Source organism: Cynocephalus volans, chromosome 6 (assembly GCF_027409185.1).
Source record: "Cynocephalus volans isolate mCynVol1 chromosome 6, mCynVol1.pri, whole genome shotgun sequence".
NCBI lineage: Eukaryota > Metazoa > Chordata > Mammalia > Dermoptera > Cynocephalidae > Cynocephalus > Cynocephalus volans.
Window position 1 is genome coordinate 22,527,283 of NC_084465.1, and position 22,403 is coordinate 22,549,685.

The 22,403-nt window shown below is 37.7% G+C and overlaps 1 protein-coding gene across 1 annotated transcript in view; it reads right to left on the reverse strand.

Moving 5' to 3' along the window:
* Positions 1–22,403, reverse strand: part of EXOC4 (exocyst complex component 4) — a 791,906-nt gene that overhangs the window by 93,469 nt on the left and 676,034 nt on the right. The window lies entirely within an intron of this gene.

Consider the following 22,403-nt stretch of genomic DNA (forward strand, 5'->3'; position numbering starts at 1 on the left):
GGTGATTAGGACATGAACATCTGTGGGGGGCCATTATTCTACCTACCGCACTTAGCCTCACAGGTTGTGAAATTACAGATGATATTCTGAAACCCACATTATAGCATCTTGTGTACAACAAATTCTCAGTAAATGGCAGCGCTCATCGTTGTGACTAGTGGCTAAGGTCCTGTCAAACTTGGAAGTTATGTGATCTTATAATTACATAGCTAAATGTTTTGCTAACAGTTTTATGTTCTGATCATAAAGAAGTTCTGTCCAGGTCCTCACCATTTACTTGTAAACATTTGTCTGTTAATAGCCGGAATATGATAACAACTTAATACGTGGCTCTCTAGTTGATCTGCTGAAGGCCATTTGAGGGAAATTAAATCTCCTAGCAGAATTATTATTATTTATCTCAAAAACTCTATTGGATAGCTTGTAGAAACAGCTTCACAGTAGTGAGTTATTTATAATATTATTATGGGAAGTATAATGTTATATATCAAAATATTAAACATACTTGTATTATTTTTACCATTTTTTTTCTCAGATATATGTATTTATTCATATATAGGCTTAAATCTTTTTCATTATACCTAAAAAAACCAAAAAAACAAAAAACAAACCTAAGTCAAATTCTTAGAGTTCTGCTGTACTCATGGAAGTGCTGCTGATAAACAGAACCCAGTTCCGTCTACTGTGTCGGGCACCCTGCTACGTGGAGGCACACCCTGTTGGTGTCAGTTACCTAACAGTCTTCATGAAACCAGAAAACACCTTGTTCAAGATGGTATATCTGTGAGCAAGGCAGCATGGAGAAGAAACCACCTGGGATCTTATTAGATACTGGATAGTAGAACTTTTATCATCTCACCCAAATCCAAGCAAATAAATTATTCTGGTCAGATTTGCATTTGGTGGTCAGTACCAGGAATGAGGGCAGATTACAGAGTAACTCCTAAGTTTCACAGGAGAAATTTTGAAAGTCCAGATTCCAACTGACATTTGGAAGGTCTATTTTTCTCTGCTCTTTGGATCTTAGGAAGACTGACTGGAATTTTGTGGACAACAGGCACTTCCTTGATTGAGTCTACCAACCCATTTTCACATAGTAGTATAAATTATTAACTAGAATTGATTAAGTACTTAAAAGTGAGCACTCAGAGAAGACTTTTTAAATACTGTAATCAGTTTTTAATTCACTTTTTATTCTATGCACATAGATTAAAAAGTCAAATTGTTTTCATAAGCTTTTTTTTTACTAGAATACTAACAATTCTTTTAGTTGATTTCTTTAGTTCTTATTCCTGTCTCATTAAAGAAGTTGCCTATTTAACCACTTTGCAATTTTTCAGTTTTAGGTATTTATCTGTTGCCCTGCCACTGTGCAAGAGGAGGATTTAACTCCCTTTCACATACACACTCTTTCCACTATCCTCCCACTACAGATTCCTTCTAACTTAGGTTAAATCAGCGTTTCATGTTCACGTGATTATGACTAGGTACATGCTACTGACATCTACAGCTACGTAGTGTTCTGCACATTTCCCCCCTTGCATAACCAGTTTGTTTTCTCTGGTGTTTATGATAGTCTTATTAGTTGTCTGCTTAGTTTTCTATGTACTGAGGGGTCATTCAACTCTACACTCTTCCCCGACTGAACAATTCTTCTTTCAATAAATCCAAACACACTGGGTATTCTATCAACATCATCTTCTTGAGCAAAGCTCTCCTAAGACCTGAGCTGCTCTGCTCTGAGCTACTTACTCCCTAGGCCTGTGGCAGAGCTGTTATCTTGGCATCTCCTATCATTATCACTCTGAGGATCTCTCTGTAAGTATGTATGTATGTATGTATGTATGTATATATGTATGTATGCGGGTAGTTGTGGCTGGACGGTATGGGGATCCGAACCCTTGACTTTGGTGTTATAACACAGTACTCTAACCAACTGAGCTAACTGGGCAACCTGTAAGTATATTAGAATCCCCACTTCTTGTAGCCCATGTCTTCCTATATTTATGTAAACTCCTTCAGTTTGATAGATTCTGTGCAAGACTGCGTGGAAAATAAGTTTAAGACCCCACATTCTGAAAATGTCTGTAGTCTTCCCTACCACTGAATTAGAAGTGTGGTTAGATGCATAATTCTGGGTTGGAAATCATTTTTCTTAGATTCTTAAAGGTATCTTGCTATTGTCATCTAGCTTCCTGTGTTACTTTTGACAAGTCATTGCTTTTCTGCTTATTGATACTTTCCAGAAAAACTTTTTTTTTTTTTTTATGGTGGGGGGGGGCAGTTGTAGGATTTTCTCTTTATTCTAAGGGTTCTGCAATTTTCTGATGACTTCCTTAGGTAATCTAGGTCTGTTTTCATCACTTGGTCCTTTCAATTTGAAAACTCATGTTTTCCATTTTGGGAGGTTTTCTTAAATTTTTGGATGGCTCTCTCCTCTTTCTCTCTGTGGCCTTATTATTCAATTATAGAACATCTTGGACTATTATATGGAGTTCTTTTTCCTTTCTTTTTGTTCTCCTTTCTTAGATATTTCTTCAGCTCTATCTTCTAACCTGCATTTTGAGATTTTAATTTCACTTTTTTATTTTTTATTCCCAAGAGTTCTAATTTTCTGAATGTTCCTTTCACATAGTATACTGTTCTTGTTTCATGGATACAATATATTTTCTTACTTTTTCTAGGGATATTAACTATAGTTTTTTTTTAACAAGGTTTTTTTCCTTTCTTTCTGGATAATCCATGTTCCCTCTAAGTTATATTTTCTGTGTCTTTTGATCTCTGCATTTCATATTACATGGTCTTCTCAAATGTCCACTGTCCTTGGCTGTCTGCTTATATTTAGTGGGGCTGACTGAAGTTTTGTGTCTGTGGAGGTGGGGCTGAGGAATGGCAGTCATCCTTGCAGGTGATCTGGCTGGTCTCTTTTATTGGGAACCCCCTGGTATGAGTTTCTTTGTCCCCCCACTGAGGCTGATTGGATTTTTTAGGGAAAGAACAGAGGTCTCAATAGTCATTAATGTAAACTTCGTCTAATTTTGGTATGGGAGCCCCCACACTCATCTATGACTTGTATCCGTCAGCCCAAGGAATCTCTATTTTGCCATTTTTAGAGACAAAACATCCAGCGCTCTGTTGTGATTTTGACAGGAGCAGTGGCACAGCTCTGTGAAGTACAGGAGAAAATCTGAGGGTAAATGTCTCCTCAGGAGACTTTCATCAAGTCTCCCTGTTTTTAGCCTCACCTTCATTCCCTCTTTTAAAGGTAATTAACTTTGTCAATTCCCTGCCTTTTGAGTTAAAAAAGAACTTCTAATATATACATAAGGTATATATTATTCAGGAGGAAAAATTGTTTAAGGAAAAGAAAGACAAGTCAAAGTAGGTCAGAGAGAGCATTTTCAGTAAATAAAATCTACATTTAGCAAGGGATAGAATAGGCATAAAACTAAATATATTGCTTTCAATAAGGAAGTTAATGGCCACAGTACTGTGGAAATTCAAAGGTAATCGTACCATTCAATCCTAAGAGAAATTCTTAACAGAGATAAACAGATGACTAGAGAAGAACTTCCCTGTGCAATAAGATAGTTGTGACTATTAGTGCTTGAAATGTGAGGGGAAAAAGAAGAAAGGAGAGCACTTGCAGAAATAAGAGTACTTGGTTGATTCAGCAACCAATTCAGCAAACGGAAGCAGGGAGAAGATTTCAGTCCTTGACTGGAAGCATTTTGTTAATTTAATTCAATTTAATAAAACATTTACTGAGTACCCAGTTTGTTCAAGGAATTATGTCTTGAACTGGTTTTATTACTGATACTGATAAACACACTGGCCCTGCAACCTCTAGATCAACAGGAAGCATTATTAGGCCCTGTGCAGCACACTCAGGTTGGCTGTGATTTCCACCTGGTGCTTTGGTTGACAGTCTAAGTCGATATGAAGTATCGATGAGCAAAAGGAATCTTTAACTGATCTGGCAGTGGTGCCTGGGTTGTTAACTAAAATTCACGTGACTAATTCAGTATGTATGGAAAGGAGAAAATTAAGTGGATTGCAACATGGGTAACTGACCCTTTATAAATTCAAGCTAAATAGCTATTTTCACTATTCTTGTTTCCCAGCCCTCCCAAATATGTTCCTTGGATGCTCTTCTCAACTATTTAGATGTTTCGAATGGTTCTGCTCAAGCTAACAGAAGCTCCTGATAATGAAGCCGTTTGTTATTTCATGACGTATGTAAAGCCTTAGGAAATGATCCTTAGTAAAGGATTAGTATACAAAGGAAATTGTGGAATAATCCATTACCCAAATAGTGAACACAGAAAATACCACATTAACATTTACAAATCTTGACTTTCTAATTTAAAAACTGGAGTGGTTTGAATTCCTTTGACACTTGTAAGGAAAATCCTAATCTAGTCTAAGTTATGCTTTGCCACCAGGAATTTATTGAAGACTAAGACTATACTTATTCAAAATTAAATATTTGAAAGTTATGGTAGAAGTTTTAAATTAACACATATTTATCCTTAAATTTCCAGTACGTACAGCATTAATGAAGTGTCAGTATTTTGTACATCTTCCTATGGCTATCCAGGGTCACTCAGATATTTAATAGTCTATAATTATTCTGCCTTTGTAAAATAAAACTACTTATAAGAGGCATAACTAAAAAGAAAATCCCTATGAATCATCCATTCAATGAAGAATTACAAATTAATCTGAATGAAGAAAGGAAGAAAAGCTTTGATTTTAGGGAAATACACTTGCATTGAAAACTTGATTCATTAATTTTAGGCTATGAATATAAAGATCATCTTGAGTATGCCATTGAAGAGAACCAAAGAGAGTCATCATTTTAATTATTCACTTTAGTCTGTATATAGTCTTCACACAGACAAAAAAAATCAAGTATTTTATCAGTTGGGAAATAGATTGTTTGTAAATAAATGTAAAGAAAACACATTCTCTGTACAGGTCAAAGTGATTAATTACAAATAAGTAATATATCTTTTCTGGTATTATTTCCTCATAATTCACCAGTGTGGTAGAATAAATAATTGTCACAATTTCTTGCAGGTTTTCCCATTAAGCAGTAGAGTCTTTTCCCCACCTCTTGAACCTCGACTGGCCTTGTGGCTTAACACTGACTGATAGGCTACGGCTGCAGTTATGTTGTGCGAGTTTCAGAAGCTGGGCCTTAGGTACTCCAGATTCTGCTTTTGCATTTTTGGAACTGCCCCGAGACCTCTGTGCATTGAAGCAGTCCAGGATGAATGAGCACATGGAGAGAGAGGACAAGCTTTCCAGATGAAGCGACCCCTAGCTGAGCTGTCAGCTTAACACACAGCTGCTTGAAGAGCTCTGGACAGAAAAACTGCCCTGTCAACTCACTCAATTATGGAAAATATTTGGGGTGGTTTGTTATATAGTAACAGATAAGAGGAAGACCAAGTTTTTGTATACTCCAGCAGCACCTTTTTTCAGCCATGACATACTTCACTTTGCAATGAAATAGACAAAAGAGGTTTCATAGAGGAAGAACTATCGTTAGTCTCTGTTTTTCCATGAGAAAATTCAATCCTACTGGAGTCACTTCTATCCTTTACCACTTACTTTAAGTTACATGGAATCTGGAGGCTGCTAAAGTCCTAATTATGTCATATTTTTAGATACAATTCATAGTACTCATCTAAAAAGAGATACAACTCATAGTATCCACCAGAACAACAAGAACACAAAAAGCAATGGCAATGTTGTCCCTGTGGTCCCACATTAACTCCATTTAGAGATAATACTGCCTAGAGCAAAGATCTCCAAACTCCTTTGATTACATATCCCAACAGCAAAAAAATTTGGAGCCCAGAACAACAGTATATGTAATTATTCATGTTATAAACATCCCTTATCATACTAATATATACATTTTAAAATATGACCAGAAAATAAATAAAAGACAAGCTCAAGTTGGAAAAAGTAATATTATTAAATTTTTTCCTAATCACAGTAGCTTCAAATTGATGTTACTTAATATCTCATAGCACATATATACTTAGGGCAAGGTTCAGGTTAATAACTGTAGATGTAAATCCACATTCCAAATAATTTTCCTGACAAGTAAGGTCTTTTGCCAATTCCCAGTCATCTGATTAGATTGCGACTGCTGCTTAGATAACATCATAATGTGACTAATGAAGAGCCTTACCAGGAGCAAGACCAATGTGGTAAATCCATGCAAGAGAATATTATGCGGCCTTAAAAAAGATGGAAATTCTGACACATGCTAAACATGGATGAAACTTAAAAACATCATGCTAAATGAAATCACCTAGTCACAAAAGGACAAAAACTGTATGACTCTACTTTCAAATTCATAGAGACAGGAAGTAGAATGAAGTTTGCCAGGGGCTGTGGGGAGGGAGGAATGAGGAGTTATTGTTTAATGGGTATGGAGTTTCAGTTTGGGAAGATGAAAGAAGCTCTGCATATGGATGCTGGTGATGGCTGCATAACAGTGTGAATGTACTTAATTTCACTGAACTACACATTTAAAAATGGTTAAAATAGTAATGATTAAAAAAGAATACTAATTCCCATTCCTAGTTAACACTCTTAAAGTCCTAGTGGAATTGGGACTCGCAGAATTCTCTTAAGTGCTTTATTACCCCAGAGGCAGCACAGAAGGGGTAAGCAGCTAACCAGATCACTTGTTACTCCTGTGGAGTAGGCCCAGCTGAAGCTTGAGTAGATCTTCACTAGAGTCGTTCCAAAAGCCTACTTCAATACAGATGGAATCCCTTGATAGTATAAGGCCCAAGAGCTGCAGAGCTACTGGGGGCTCTGGACTTACATGGTCTGCCATTTTTGCTAGTTTTTACTAAAGCCACAATGCAGCAGCTCCTTCATTTTCTTTATCTCCTGATAACACTGAAGTACAAGTTTACAGGGAAACTCATTCAATGAGGGCAGGAGGTTTAACCTTCAGTTTCACTCATTGTGGCCCTGAATAAATACAACCTTATCCCATGCCTAAGTTCCAAGGCCACGTGGAGTTTGGAAGGCTGTTAAATTTAACAGCTCAAAATCCAATTTCAAATGCAATATACCCAAGATCCTTTGACAGTGAAATTAAATTATCAAGCACAATGGCCCAGCTACCAACAGGAAGGATAGAAGAAGGGGGAAATAAACAGGAGGTAGACCTGGGCATTTTGCACTGAATACCACTATGGGCAAATATTGGCAGCAAAATGAGAAGAGTCAGAAATAAAATATTCTCAGGATGGCTAAGAATAAGGAAAAGAGCTTTAAAGAGAAGCAGCAGAAGAAAGAAACCACCATTTATCGAGTGCTAGGCACTGTACCAGGTATTGTGTCTACATCAGTTGATTTAATCCTCCAAACAATCCTATGAGGAATTTATGATACAGATGACACTATCAGCAATGTTAAGTATCTTGTCCAAGGACAAGCCCCTACTCCTCTATTGAGCTATGTTGGTGCTGAGGAACAGAAATAAGGCAGGAGTGTAACATCAGGTGTTGAGTTGGACTCAATATTGCATGGGTGGGGCCGGTTCAAGGGAGAGAAAGTCTGGGCACAGTGTTAAAGAAAAGCACCTCTCCCCACTTGTTTCCTGGGAACGGGAGCTGGTGGGAGGAGTTTCCGGCCACTGGTGGCACTTGCAGCAGCCATCTGTCTGTCAGTGACCCATGCTCTGCTTCCTGGAGAGAGGCAGATACAGCAGCATATGCAAAACTCTTTTGTGGGGGTGTTTCTCTAGCACACGTCCAAGATTTCTGTGAAAAGCTAAAAGGCTGTTGGCTTGAACAAATGCGTTAATTGGGCTTGTGGTACCGTTGAACAAATAAGATGATGGTAGATTTTAGTTCCACTCCTTTTAGAAGCAACAATGACAGTTCTGAGTGTCTCTTCTCTCTGGATAAGTTTGAGCAAATATTTCTCTTCACAGAACCAATCCTAAAGGACAACCCTTATTATTAGTGTATGAAAAAATAGACTCCAGTGATACTTCTGCTTGATGCTTACAATAATCCATAAAACTTAAAATTAATATTTTGGTGAGATTTTTCTCTCTAACACAATCTTTTTCCAGTATTCTGATAACACTATTGAAAGACTGTACCCAGAGAAGATCAAAACATTGTCATCAAGTTTCTTGAATGAAGTTCTATATTTCCCTTCAAAAATTGTGAGAGACTCCCTTGGGCAGAATGGACAGGTCCTCAGTAGGCCTCAGAAGAGAGTTCCCGGTGAAGGAAGGTATGTGGCCTTTTTATTCTGTTCCTTTGTTGGAGCTGTCTCACCTAAATCTCCCAGGGATTCTCATTATGAAGAGAAGAGACTCGGTCTTAACTAGAAAAGAGCTTTATTCTATGAGCGCCTAAGATAAAACCTGGAATAAAAAGGTAAACACCTAAAAGTACGTGTTCTAGATCAGGTCCAAGGCTTGGGTAAAGTATACAGATCTTTTAAAAATAATCCTTTCAGAACCACAGCAGAATTTTTTGCAGATTTAAAATAGTTAAAATTCTCAATAATGAGCTATAGATAGAAAGACGTATTGTTTGAACCGGCACCTCTCCCCCAGGTGTCAGGCTAATGACTTGATCATTTTCCTTTCAGAAAGTTGCTCACGTAAAGACAGTCTTTATTTACAGAGAGATCCACTTACACTGCTTATCACCACCTTACTGGTTCCATAACATAATAATTCTGATAATAACATCCTTGCCTTGCCTTCTAACCACATCAGCCTTCGTAATACCTCGTCTTTGCCATACGCTGTTAGCAGAATGGGGGGGGGGGGGAGGGTTGCAAAGAGATATAGAATATGGGAAAATACAAAGAATGAATAGGAAGAGGGGAAAACTCCAATTGTTATTAAAACGCAGTAGTCCTCTGCTGCACGTCCCAACACTAGTTAATACAGACATCTCCAATAACTTTAATCTTTAAGTGGTGATTGTTGAAAAAAGAAATCAAGTTTGCATTTCTTAAAAGACAAGAGGGAAGAAAATGACTTGTCATATCTGACTGGTTTGGAAATATAAAATCCAATTCTGAAGAAGGAGATAAGAAAAGGGCGGTGGAAGTGCCATCAGCTTAGCAAACACTAAATAATGAACGATGCAGAGACTGTCCAGCATGATAAAATACTCTATTAGAGGGACTGTTTTTAAATGAGTGATAATTGTGGCATCGCCACAGTGAAAGGTTATTGAATTTTTATCTGTAGCAAGAAGCTTTTGACAGACTTGTTGAAAAGTCACCTACAAATAGTACCTTCTTCAGATGAATTTGACCAAAGGGGTTTTCCAGCATGTAACATCTTTCTGACATTTACAGGATTTTTGCTTCCTAGAAGAATCTGATCATATTCTTGATTTCTGTAAAGACACTTAGGTTTTTCATCAGTCTTACAAAAAAGTCCTCATTATTCTTCCTTTCACAAAAATTGGATTGTTAGTTAAGAACTCCAGTCAAATCCACCAGGATTCAACAACCGGAGCTCAAAGATATTAGTATGCAGAATTAACTGCTATTAATAAGCAACACTGTGCCTTGGAGACCTCCACCTGATATATACCTTTACTTCGTATGAAGGAGGAGGCCTTTTACCTTTTTATCATATAATTTATAATACTGTCATGTACCGCATAACAACCTTTCAGTCAACAACTGACTGCATATACAATGGTGGTCCCATAGAATTATAATGGTTATACCATATAGCCTAGGTATGTACTAGGCTGTACCATTTAGGTTTGTGTAATGACACTCTACGACGTTTGCACAATGATGAAATCACCTAATGATGCATTTCTCAGTATGTAATCCCATCGTTAAGCAATGCATGACTGTACTTAATATAAATTACAGTATTGGGTTTGAGATGATAAAACAAAAGAACCTATCCCTGAATATATGACTATCAAATTTGGTTCTAAAATAGATCCTTTGTGGACAGGGGGTATAGCTTTTACTCTTCAGCTTCTTAAAATGGATGAAATAATGTCAAGATCACTCCCCCTCCTACCCACTCCTCCTTTTTTTTTTTTTTTTTTAATTTTATTTTCTTGATATACATTGTGGTTGTTTATTGTTGCCCCTTACGAAAACCTCCCTCCCTCCTCCCTCTCCTCCCTCCCTCCCTAACAATGTCCTTTCTGTTTGCTTGTCGTATCAACTTAAAGTAATTGTAGTTGTTATATCTTCTCCCCCCCACCCCAGGTTTTCTTTTTGTGTGTGTGTGTGTGTGTGTGAGAATTTATATATTAATTTTTAGCTCCCACCAATAAGGGAGAACATGTGGTATTTCTCTTTCTGTGCCTGACTTGTTTCACTTAATATAATTCTCTCAAGGTCCATCCATGTTGTTGCAAATGGCAGTATTTCATTCGTTTTTATAGCTGAGTAGTATTCCATTGTGTAGATGTACCACATTTTCCATATCCACTCATCCGATGATGGAAATTTGGGCTGGTTCCAACTCTTGGCTATTGTAAAGAGTGCTGCGATGAACACTGGGGAACAGGTATACCTTCGACTTGATGATTTCCATTCCTCTGGGTATATTCCTAGCAGTGGGATAGCTGGGTCATATGGTAGATCTATCTGCAATTGTTTGAGGAACCTCCATACCATTTTCCATAGAGGCTGCACCATTTTGCAGTCCAACCAACAATGTATGAGAGTTCCTTTTTCTCCGCAACCTCGCCAGCATTTATCATTCAGAGTCTTTTGGATTTTAGCCATCCTAACTGGGGTTACATGGTATCTCAGTGTGGTTTTGATTTGCATTTCCCGGATGCTGAGTGATGTTGAGCATTTTTTCATGTGTCTGTTGGCCATTTGTATATCTTCCTTAGAGAAATGCCTACTTAGCTCTTTTTTTTTTTTTTTTTAATTTTATTTTGTCGATATACATTGTAGCTGATTATTGCTCCCCATCACCAAAACCTCCCTCCCTTCTCCCTCCCCCCCTCCCCCCCAACAATGTCCTTTCTGTTTGCTTGTTGTATCAACTTCAAATAATTGTGGTTGTTATATCTTCTCCCCCCCCCCGGTTTGTGTGTGTGTGTGTGTATGTGTGTGTGTGAATTTATATATTAATTTTTAGCTCCCTCCAATAAGTGAGAACATGTGGTAATTCTCTTTCTGTGCCTGACTTGTTTCACTTAATATAATTCTCTCAAGGTCCATCCATGTTGTTGCAAATGGCAGTATTTCATTCGTTTTTATAGCTGAGTAGTATTCCATTGTGTAGATGTACCACATTTTCCGTATCCACTCATCTGATGATGGGCATTTGGGCTGGTTCCAACTCTTGGCTATTGTAAAGAGTGCTGCGATGAACATTGGGGAACAGGTATACCTCGACTTGATGATTTCCATTCCTCTGGGTATATTCCCAACAGTGGGATGGCTGGGTCGTATGGTAGATCTATTTGCAATTGTTTAAGGAACCTCCATACCATTTTCCATAGAGGCTGCACCATTTTGCAGTCCCACCAACAATGTATGAGAGTTCCTTTTTCTCCGCAGCCTCGCCAGCATTTATCGTTCATAGTCTTTTGGATTTTAGCCATCCTAACTGGGGTTAGATGGTATCTCAATGTGGTTTTGATTTGCATTTCCCGGATGCTGAGTGATGTTGAGCATTTTTTCATATGTCTGTTGGCCATTTGTATATCTTCCTTAGAGAAATGCCTACTTAACTCTTTTGCCCATTTTTTAATTGGGTTGCTTGTTTTCTTCTTGTACAGTTGTTTGAGTTCCTTATATATTCTGGATATTAATCCTTTGTCAGATGTATATTTTGCAAATATTTTCTCCCACTCTGTTGGTTGTCTTTTAACTCTTTTAATTGTTTCTTTTGCTGTGCAGAAGCTTTTTAGTTTGATATAATCCCATTTGTTTATTTTTCCTTTGGTTGCCCGTGCTTTTGGGGTCGTATTCATGAAGTCTGTGCCCAGTCCTATTTCCTGAAGTGTATCTCCTATGTTTTCTTTAAGAAGTTTTATTGTTTCAGGGTGTATATTTAAATCCTTAATCCATTTTGAGTTGATTTTAGTATACGGCGAGAGGTATGGATCTAGTTTCATTCTCCTGCATATGGATATCCAGTTATCCCAGCACCATTTGCTGAAGAGGCAGTCCCTTCGCCACTGAATAGGCTTGGTGCCTTTGTCAAAGATCAGCTGACAGTAAGTGTGTGGGTTGATTTCTGGATTCTCTATTCTATTCCATTGGTCAGTGTGTCTGTTTTTATGCCAGTACCATACTGTTTTGGTTATTATAGCTTTGTAGTATAGCTTAAAGTCAGGTAGTGTTATGCCTCCAGCTTTATTTTTTTTGCTGAGCATTGCTTTGGCTATTCGTGGTCTTTTATTGTTCCATATAAATGTCTGAATAGTTTTTTCCATTTCTGAGAAAAATGTCTTTGGAATTTTGATGGGGATTGCATTGAATTTGTATATCACTTTGGGTAGTATGGACATTTTCACTATGTTGATTCTTCCAATCCAAGAGCATGGGATATCTTTCCATCTTCTTGTATCCTCTCTAATTTCCCTCAGCACCCACTCCTCTTTTTAAAGTGTATTTGGTGCCATTTATACCAGGAACACAGCATTGTGTTCATGTTGCTGCTGTAATTTTGGAAGACAGCTGAAGAGCAGCATTGTCTCTGTGGGGAAACACAGGCATGCTGGTTTGGTGTTTTGAGGCACACACATAACAGGTGATTATGCTGTTTTTCCAGACACTCTGGTCTGCAGTCTGAGAACAGTTAGATTTAGTCTAAATTTTGTCACTGACTCACTTTGACCTTGGGCAAATGGCCAAACTTCTGTGTTTCATGATCACACTTTGTAAAATGGAGAGAATAAAAGCTGGCCTGTCAACTACAGCTTCAGGCAGGGATAAGGGATAAAGAATTAATGATTATAAAGGTCCTTGAAAGTACAAAATGTAATCCAAGCATTGAGCGCCGTTATTATCGTCATGGTACCTTCGGGGATAGTTACACGCACACACGTTCACACACGCTGCCCCTTTGCTGCACTTTCCTGGGGCTGGCAGTCTGGAAAAAGTCTGTACGCACTATTGATTAATAAGTCAGCTGTCTGAAAAAGCATACCCAGATTACATTGAGAACACTTTTGTAAATGCAATCCCACCAAGTGACGGAGATCTCCATGCAACCTTGGCCAGCCTCCATGCTCTTTCTGGTTTCCCTGTCAGGATTCATCTCTCCTCATTCACTGCATTTTGTAGCATATCTAAACTTAGTTTCAAGGGTGAAGAAATTAAAAGACACAGGATTTTTTTCTAGTGAGGAGTTCATTAAGTCACGATTTCACCTTGGTTTGTGGGCTTATCTCAAGTTTTAAAGCACCCTACTGTCTAAGGGCTTTTCTAGAAAAGAGCTTAGATTTAATAGTACAATCAGTGCCTTCAGGGACAATCTTTCTCTGCTGCTCATCAGAAGATGCCTTTTGGTTTGGCAGCCACATGAATCCCTTCTGATTTGTTGTTCACATCAGGCTGCCCTAGGAGCCATTCCTCCCACTGCTGTCAGGTGTCGGCTCGGCTCAGGGAATTCTGCATTCCACTGTCTGCTCAGTTTTAGAACCTTCTCTTGCTTTCCAACTTCTGCCTCCCCTCTTTCTCAGGGATTTTCATCTGTATTTCTTCCTTCTGTTTCCATTTTACAGTTTTGTTTGAAGATACAATCACACAACTGGAAGCTCCCAGCCACCACACTTAAGCATCCATGACATTATCATATTTTAATAAAACATTTCCCTCTGGATACAAATGTTGGCATTTTCAAAGAAACAGCCACATAATTCTTTATGGGCAGGTACATAGAACTCCATAATTACACTGAAGCGCTCACAGCACTTCCCTTCTGTGGCTCCACAACTGATAATCGTCTCTTGAGAAGGAAGGAGGGATACTGCTTTCTAATCAGTCCTCAGCAAGAACCCTACAGATGACCAGCTGACTGACAGAAGCAAACTGTAGCTGGATCTAGCATGTCTCTCAATAGTAGCTGAGCCCTCTTTAGGTAGTTGTGAAAAAGGAAAAGGTATCCTTTTCAAATGCAACCCCGGCTTCTCAGATAGGCACCCGGAGGCTCTCAGACGCTGGCCCATTCTCACACACAGTCCCCGTCCTGAGGTATGCTTGGGGACTCTGGTGGAGTGAGAGCCATGATTAACTAGAAATCATTCAGGAGCACAGATACTAGCAGTTTTAAAAGCAGCCTTTATGACTTGAGATAGAGGAGAAGCCTGAAGTAGTAGAAGGAAGGTGAAGACCCAGTACAGGGAATGAGAGCTCTAGTGACAAGATTCATATTAGGATGCCAGAAACTCCATACAGAGTACCTACTGCATGTCAGACTCTGCTAAGAACTCCAAGTTCATCATCTCATTTAATGGTTACAGCAACCCCATGAGTATGCATTACTATTTATTAATAGGTGAGAAGACCTATTTAGCTCAAAAAGGCTAAATAACTTCCCTATGGTGATGCAATAACTTGCCTGATTTGTCCTCAAGTGTGTCTGATTTCAAAGTCAAATATGTACTACAAGCTTCCGAGACTAAGGGGGAAGAATGGGAAAGATTCCATGAATTAAAAGAACAGAGAGGTGTGGGGAGAGGTAAAAATGACCATGATTTGGGCACTCAATGAGAGAAAAGGAAAACAGAGTAGAAATGTTTAAAAGGGGGAATAACTCTTGCATATTAGTATTTAAAATGTGCTCAAAGCAGAGGAACATGGGGAAGCCCACTGGGGTCGGCCTGAAGCTTGGATGATAATCAACAATAATAGTGTGTAGCACATCAATGTGGAGAAGGAGATAGAAGCGTCCAGGTGGTAGTCCTTAGAAAACAGAAGAATAAGCAGCATCTCCGTTCCTAGTAACAACATGGGTTTCAGAGGAGTCCTAAGAACAGTCAGGTGAACACCCTGAACACAGGGGCTTTCCTCACAATTCTCTCTTCATTATGAGAAATTTCAATGAGTTTGTAAATATCAACAGAATACAATCAAGACTGAAAATGAACAAGACAAAATCATCATAAAATTGTCGGTTGGTGTTTTTATTCCTATAAAACATGACGAGTTGCAAAACTGGGTACATTCTGGAAATATATTTGGGCCTCATTTTAAAAAGAAAAAAAAAGCTCATACATACAGAAGTACAAGGAAGTATCAATTGGATAAGAACAAAACAAATTCAGAGTTGGACAGTGGATGAGAAGCTCATGAACAAAATATAATACCAATGGTAACTTAACTTTCTTAGTAAACAGCATGATCATGAAATTAACCAATGACATGAATGAATGAATTTGGAAGGTTTTATCAATAGAAGACGAAAGAGAATAAGAATAAATCTACAGAATGAAAGTCAGCTTAAGAAAATGACAACTTATAAGACCGAAAAATGATTAAGGGCATAGAAAGCCTGAGCACAGAAAGACGATTAGAAAAACTAAACATGTCGAGGCAGGCTAACCAGAGCTGAGGAGGAGCTGTCTGATAACAGTCTACAAATATTTGAAACTTGTAAATACCGAAGCAGGAGAGGAATTACCATGCATGGAGTTCAATTAAAAAGAATCAGATGAAATTATGACAAGGAAAACTCTGACTTAATGGTTTGACAAAAGCAAAGCTGAAACAGGACAGTTTCCCATGAGATCTTGGCTAGGGAAATTTTTATTCTCATTTGTGCCAAGGCAGAAAAATAATCAGCCCGGGGATTTGCATTTTGTTTCTCATTTACCATTAAGGCATAAAAAGTCCATGACAGTAAGCTACTATACGAGCATGGGAGAATTCACATTCCGTCTTCCAGAAAATGTTAAATCATACTAGGCAAGGCATGAAAACATCCTGGTATGCTGCACAACCACGTACTTGGGAATGGGGGTGGACAGACACCCGGACCTTTTCCTTCTTTATTTTCAACAGACATAGGGTACTTCAAAAATTTCATGAAAAAATGGAATTAAAAGATAACATAAAATTTTCCATGAACTTTTTGAAGACCCCTCATATAACTGACTGGTAAACACTCCCACATTCATTCAATTGGTTTAGCAATTTCAGTCTTTTGTGTTAGGAGAGATACTGATTCCTTGTGCCCTTCTCATTTAACTGGCTTGAAAGGGGTAAGAGGAATATTTTTATTTTTAATTGATTTGGGGTGACAGTTTGGCTATCTAACAACTGCTAAGCAGGTTGTTGTCCTGACTCTGGCATAGACACAACATACACTATCTCTGCACCTCGTGTTTTTATCCATAAAATGGGCAATCATGCTAATCCCAAGCTTCTGAGAGTAGAAGAACTGGCAAAATAACTACAAAGCATTTCCCAAACATAAAGAGCTACAAAAATTGAAAAAAAATTTTCAGGGACTCTAAATCAGTGGTTTTCAACCCTGGCTGTTTGTTGAAATTGCCTAGGGAGATGTTAAAAAGCACAGGTGATTCTAATGTGAGCAAAGGTTGAGGACCATTGCTTTAGAACGGTGGTTTTCACCATCTGATTTCATTGGTTTGGGGTGGAGACCAACGCCCAGGCCATACCTTGGAACAATTAAATCAAAACCTCTGGGAGTGAGGCCCAGAATCAGTATTTTTAAAGCTCCCCAACTGATTACAATTGATGTGCAGCCAAGTTCAAGAACTGCTACTCTCAAAGGATGTATCTCAGGAAGCAAGTTTTACTTGGAAATGGATTTCGAGTCAACATTGTACATCAGAACCTAATGAAAATGGATTAAATGTAAGACTTTTTAGTGAAGGAAATTCAGCTAAACTCTTTTAATCTCAGCATGGTTTTGTCTGAAATTAACATGGTGTGCACATTTATTAAGAGTTATTTAGCACATGTGCTGCTAAGCAGTAGCTGCAGGCCCGAAGCAAGCGTCTCAGGGTAGGAAAAAATCTTCTCCCGCATAGAACCTTTCAGACCTCCAAGATTACAGTCAACATCAATTGCATAATTCTTTAAGGTGAACAATCATTTTTTTCAAGCAAGTATTCAACTTGTTCAAACATTGAGCTTATAGTAGATCCACTCATCATGTTAAAAAAAAGCCACTAGAAAGATAAAGAGACAAAAGCAATTTGTGGTGGGAAAATGGAAAGTCAATCTAGAATTTATAAACAACTGCCTAGAGAGGACGGTATAAAGTTGAGGCACAAAATCAATCCTGGAACATCATTAGTGACAAGTTACGTTCATAGCATGTTCCCTTGATATGATGTATGACAATGGCACTTTACCTCTCTGGTTTTCCTTTCCCAAAACCATAAGCCCTGTTTAATGAAATGACATCAGACAAATCCATATTGAAGGACATTCTACAAATACCTAACCAGCATTCCTCTAAACTGTCAAGGTCATCAAAACAAGGAAAGTCTAGAAAACTGTCACAGTCTAGATGAGCCTAAGGAGTCATAATGACTAAATGTAATATGATATATTCTGGATGGGATCCTGGAAAAAGGACATCAGACGACATTAAAAACTAAAGAAATTCAAACAAAATATAGACTTTAGTTAATAATAATATACCAATATTGGTTCATTAATTGTGACAAATGTACCATACTCACGTATGATGTTAACAATAGGGGTAACTGGGTACAAGATATTTGGGAATTCTCTGTCCTATCTTTGCAACTCTACTCTAAATCTAAAAATTTATTAAAAAATCCATCCCAAGAGCCCCCACAATGGATATATGAGCATTCCCCCATGAATTGTGGTGCAGTGTTATGATATTGTAGCTAGAATCTTTAAGAATTGTGAGGAAAACATGACTAGAAAACGGTTGATATAGCAGCCAAATTTGAAACAAGCAAAAAGGGGAACTATGTTTATTTTATATTGATTGACTTGAACATTTCTAAAAATAACTAAACAAATCAAATAATCAAATAACCAAATTGCAAGAGAAGTCATCTGATGGCGTGCAAATTGCCAATAATATGAAATTAAGTTCCTGCAATAGCGGAACATCTGTTCTGTGCCTGATGGTGTTGGGAGAAATAAAAGATTCTGAGCAAATTATATGAACACAGCACTGGGCAGTGTTGCACAGAAGATGCTCCACGGAATAGAAGTCCTTTGAGATGCTCTGAGATCAGAGAATTCCACTGAAAAATAAGTTTAAGAAACACCGCACTGCTGTAATTAATTGGTTAACATATTAAAGATGTTAGAAGTTTTATGCTATAGAATTACTGTTAATGTTCTTTACCCTAATGTTTCCCAAGTCTATTTGATCATTAAACCTTTTCTCTTTAGCATCAATCAACATCAGTAGGAAAAATCTCAGATAATATTGGTTCTAAAACACATGAGGGGTCTTCAAAAAGTTCATGGAAAGATTTGTATTGTCTTTTAATTCCATTTTTCCATGAACTTTTTCAAGTACCACTGAACATGTCTGTCAGGGGGGTAAACATGATTTGGAGGCTGGACAATTAAACTAGTTATCCATGTTTTGATATAAGTGGGTAGACATTTTGACCTTTATCAATGACCTGGGTGATGATCTATAGCATTGTCCAGTAGAACTTTGTGATGATGAAAATGTTCTGTATCTGTGCTGTCCAGCACAGTAGCCACTGAGCATTTGACATGTGACGTAAAAACTGAATTTTTAACTTTAATTAATTTAAATTTAAAGAGCCACACAAGGCTAGTGGCTACTATACGAGATAGTACAATATCTAGAATATATCAAATAACAGGATTACAAGACAGATGAAGTTTCTAACTTAGAAAATACCTGCAGAACAAAAATAGAGAGTGGCAAATTAGCGAAATGTTTTATTACAACTAAGATGAAATTCTAAAGGGATAATTGCAACAATCCCATATATTTAAGGCACAGAAATTATATTTAGGCACAAGAAAATGGTTGGAAATTATCACAAGTTAACTGTAGGCATTAAGTGCTTCCATTGAAATAAAATATGACCACCATCCTGGAATGATTTAATAGAAATATGGCATGAAAGATCCAGTCAGTGGCTCTAATCTTGGTACTGGTCAAGATAGTGATGTACTAGAGAGAAAATTAAACTGAGAATTTGAAGACTTGCTCCATCCCAGTTTGGCAGAGACATGTAGTGTCTATGAGGCCTTAACTTCCTCTTGTGCAAAATAACTGAGTTGGACCAGATGATTTTTACTAATAATTCTACTTTAAGAAAGAAGTATATAAATAATTGTATTACTAATACTGTAATAATTCTACTTTAAGGAAGAAGTAATTCAGTAAATAATTGTGTTACTAATAATCATTATTAAATTTCTGAAGAGAACACAACAGAGGAAAGAGGTTTAGACTGAAGTAAGGAAGCTTTAATAAAAAAAGAAAGATGACCTCCTAGATGGTAAAGAACAGAATACACAATCAAGGAAGTTGTAGAATCTCTAATCCTAGAGATTTTTACAGAATCCCAGATAGAGAGGAGGACCTCCCTGAGGAAGGACAAAATCAGCCCTTGAGCCTCATTCTAGTTCTATGTAGTCTATTTTTTAAAGTGATTCATCCTTAAAACAGAAGGATAAGATACAAAAGAAAGTCATTAGTGTTAGATTGGAATATACTCCAACAATTTTTATGTAGTTCATTTTGAGAATTTTCTTAACCATAACAATTTCAGAGTCTTTATTTAGGATTCCTACAAACAACAGGTATTACAAAGAGCAGATATTGTTTCATTCCTTTACTACAAGGTTGAAATTGTGATCAATGGGTGAAAATATGTATAAACTTTTATCCTGAATGCCTAATGTTAAATATGATCCTGTTCAACTTCCTTGCACTCAAAGCATGTCTGTTAAAACAGATCCAGTGCATAGAGGTATTCTAGAGATGGGAGTGGGAGATAGACATTGAGTTGGAAGAGAGAGAGAATAATGTGTAAATATGTCTGCGACCTATGTATCTGTGAACCTCTAGATCCAGCCACACCTGAAGCCCTTTCATTTATCAATTTTATGAGTCAATGCATTCTTTTTCCTCCAATTAGTCTATGACTTTCAACTGAAAGAATCTTAAGTAGAATAGGTATAGGGAAGATTGTGGGGGAGAATGCCAGAAGAGATGGATCAGGAACCATGGACCATGCTAGGAAAAAAGTAAGAGCAGTACCTTTGGTGTAGTCAGGACTTAGGTGATGTGAGGAGACCCTTTTAAGTGTAAAAGAGATAGAATGACATTTAGATAAATACTAAAAGCGATGGAAAAATTACCTTTGAAATAATCACCAGTTCTAATCTCCTGGACAACATGTGACCGACCATGCCCTGCCAATATTTTCTTCTGGATGATGTGAAATGTTTCAGGTGGATGGAAATCCTACTCTGCTGTGTGAAGAGATATTCTACTATGAAAATAATTTTCTACAAACTTCCTCCACTCCATACATTAACAGCTTCCCAAGTTTAAGAAGTCAAGTGTGGCGTTTACCACAACAAATAGTTAACAGGCTGTGGGATGAGATATAAACCTAAAATCCTCTTATCTTGATTTCTTCCCATCCTGATGAGTATCCATGAGTGTGGGATGAAAGGCCGGCATTTTCCTCATGCTATCTAGTCTCTGGACTTGGAAACACTTTTGTTGCAGTAATCACGTGTTTCACTTTTCAAAAGAATAATAAAGAGCGGTCCCTGATTCCCTTTCTAGAGTCACACTGACATGAAGCAATCAAAGTAACCCTTCTATCAGAGAATACCCTAATTTGTTCAAATTATAAACATCGGTGGGCATCTCTTCTGGGAATCCAAGCGCAGGCAAGCGTGGGTGAGCTAGGCTTGTTGTTCACAGGATGAACCAGGTTTGCTTGGTGCTTTGTTTTAGCAAAGACACCATAAGTAGTGATTACAGTTCAGATCGGTTTTGCACTGATCATCAAAATGCTGACAGTCACTTAAATCACTCACTGGGTGGAATAATAACCCCAGAAGGAACTGAGATGGCACAACTTATATTATAAAATGGAACTGAGCACATGAGACAAAGTATTAATGGGTGTGGTGAAAGAGATCTTTGTCAGAATAACAGAGATGATTGCAGACATGAATTAGACATCAACTGTACTGGGTACTCTTAGTGACATGAACATAACAGCTAAATCGCGCAATTACAAAGTTAAGCATAACTCAGAAAGTATCCTTCCCCTTTTGAAAACAGTTGATGCCAGGTTAGCCTGTGGGAATCATGCAGTGGCTTGCCATAGAGGTTATGTACTAGTACTATCCTGTCTTGTGAAGCCATTTTAGAATGAACAGAATAAAAATCTGGAATGCTGTGCCATTAGAAATAAGAGACTATACTATTAAACATTAGACAGTGATGGCCCACCAAATGAGAGGACCCCTTCCAAACGTCACTCATAAATCTACCCAAGCAGCCCTGCATTTGCAAGAGTCGAAGGAAACCAGAAAAAGAGGCATCTAGTCCCTTTTCAGAGCTGTTCATTTTGCAGTTAGCAAAGAGAAAATGATATCTTTCTGATTTTGGGGTGGGGGGGAGCCGAGTGGGTTTAGGAGATAAAATGGATAATTTAAATATCTTCTTGTAATATAATTGCTTCATATTATGGGATTACAAAGTTGAAAGGGCCTCTCAAGGATACCTACTTATGTAGAGTCTGCTTAAATGCAATACTATACCCCAGAATATCTTTAATAGGTGGATACATTTTCTATTCTTACAGATTTCTGAGAATAAACAAGTATAATTTTATCATTAGATAAAAAGCATTTTAAATAAAAGGTATACAAATAAAAGTATAATTAAAAACTAATATTTGAAGATTTCTAAAGCAGATGTTATTATCGTCCCCAGAAGCCCGCTCCTCCCATCCCTTCTCCCACCCTGTGATGGCCCTCAGGACAGGTATGTGATCATCATGAGACTGTGTCATGAATGTGCATGTAGTGAGCACTCAAGGGATTCCCTGATCTCTGGATATGAGACCTGTATTTCAGGGAATAATTTACCCCTGCAAATTTCATCCACACCTTTCCCACCTCTAGGCTGGAAACATGATTAATCAAGTAACAATAACTTCCCAAAGGACAGTGATAATAAATAACTCACTCTGAAGTGCACAGTCCAAATACGATAAGCACTTCCTTTCTAATAATTGGCTAACAGTTAACCCTACTATTAAATTTAGGGCTGATTTTGTTTCTTTCTTCTTCCTGCTGTGTTTTTGGGGTTTTTTGTTTGTTCGTTTGTTTGCTTTTTTTTTCTATCCTATTTCCATCATTCCATTCATGCATGTAAATCTGCCTTTTCTTTATTCCTTCTT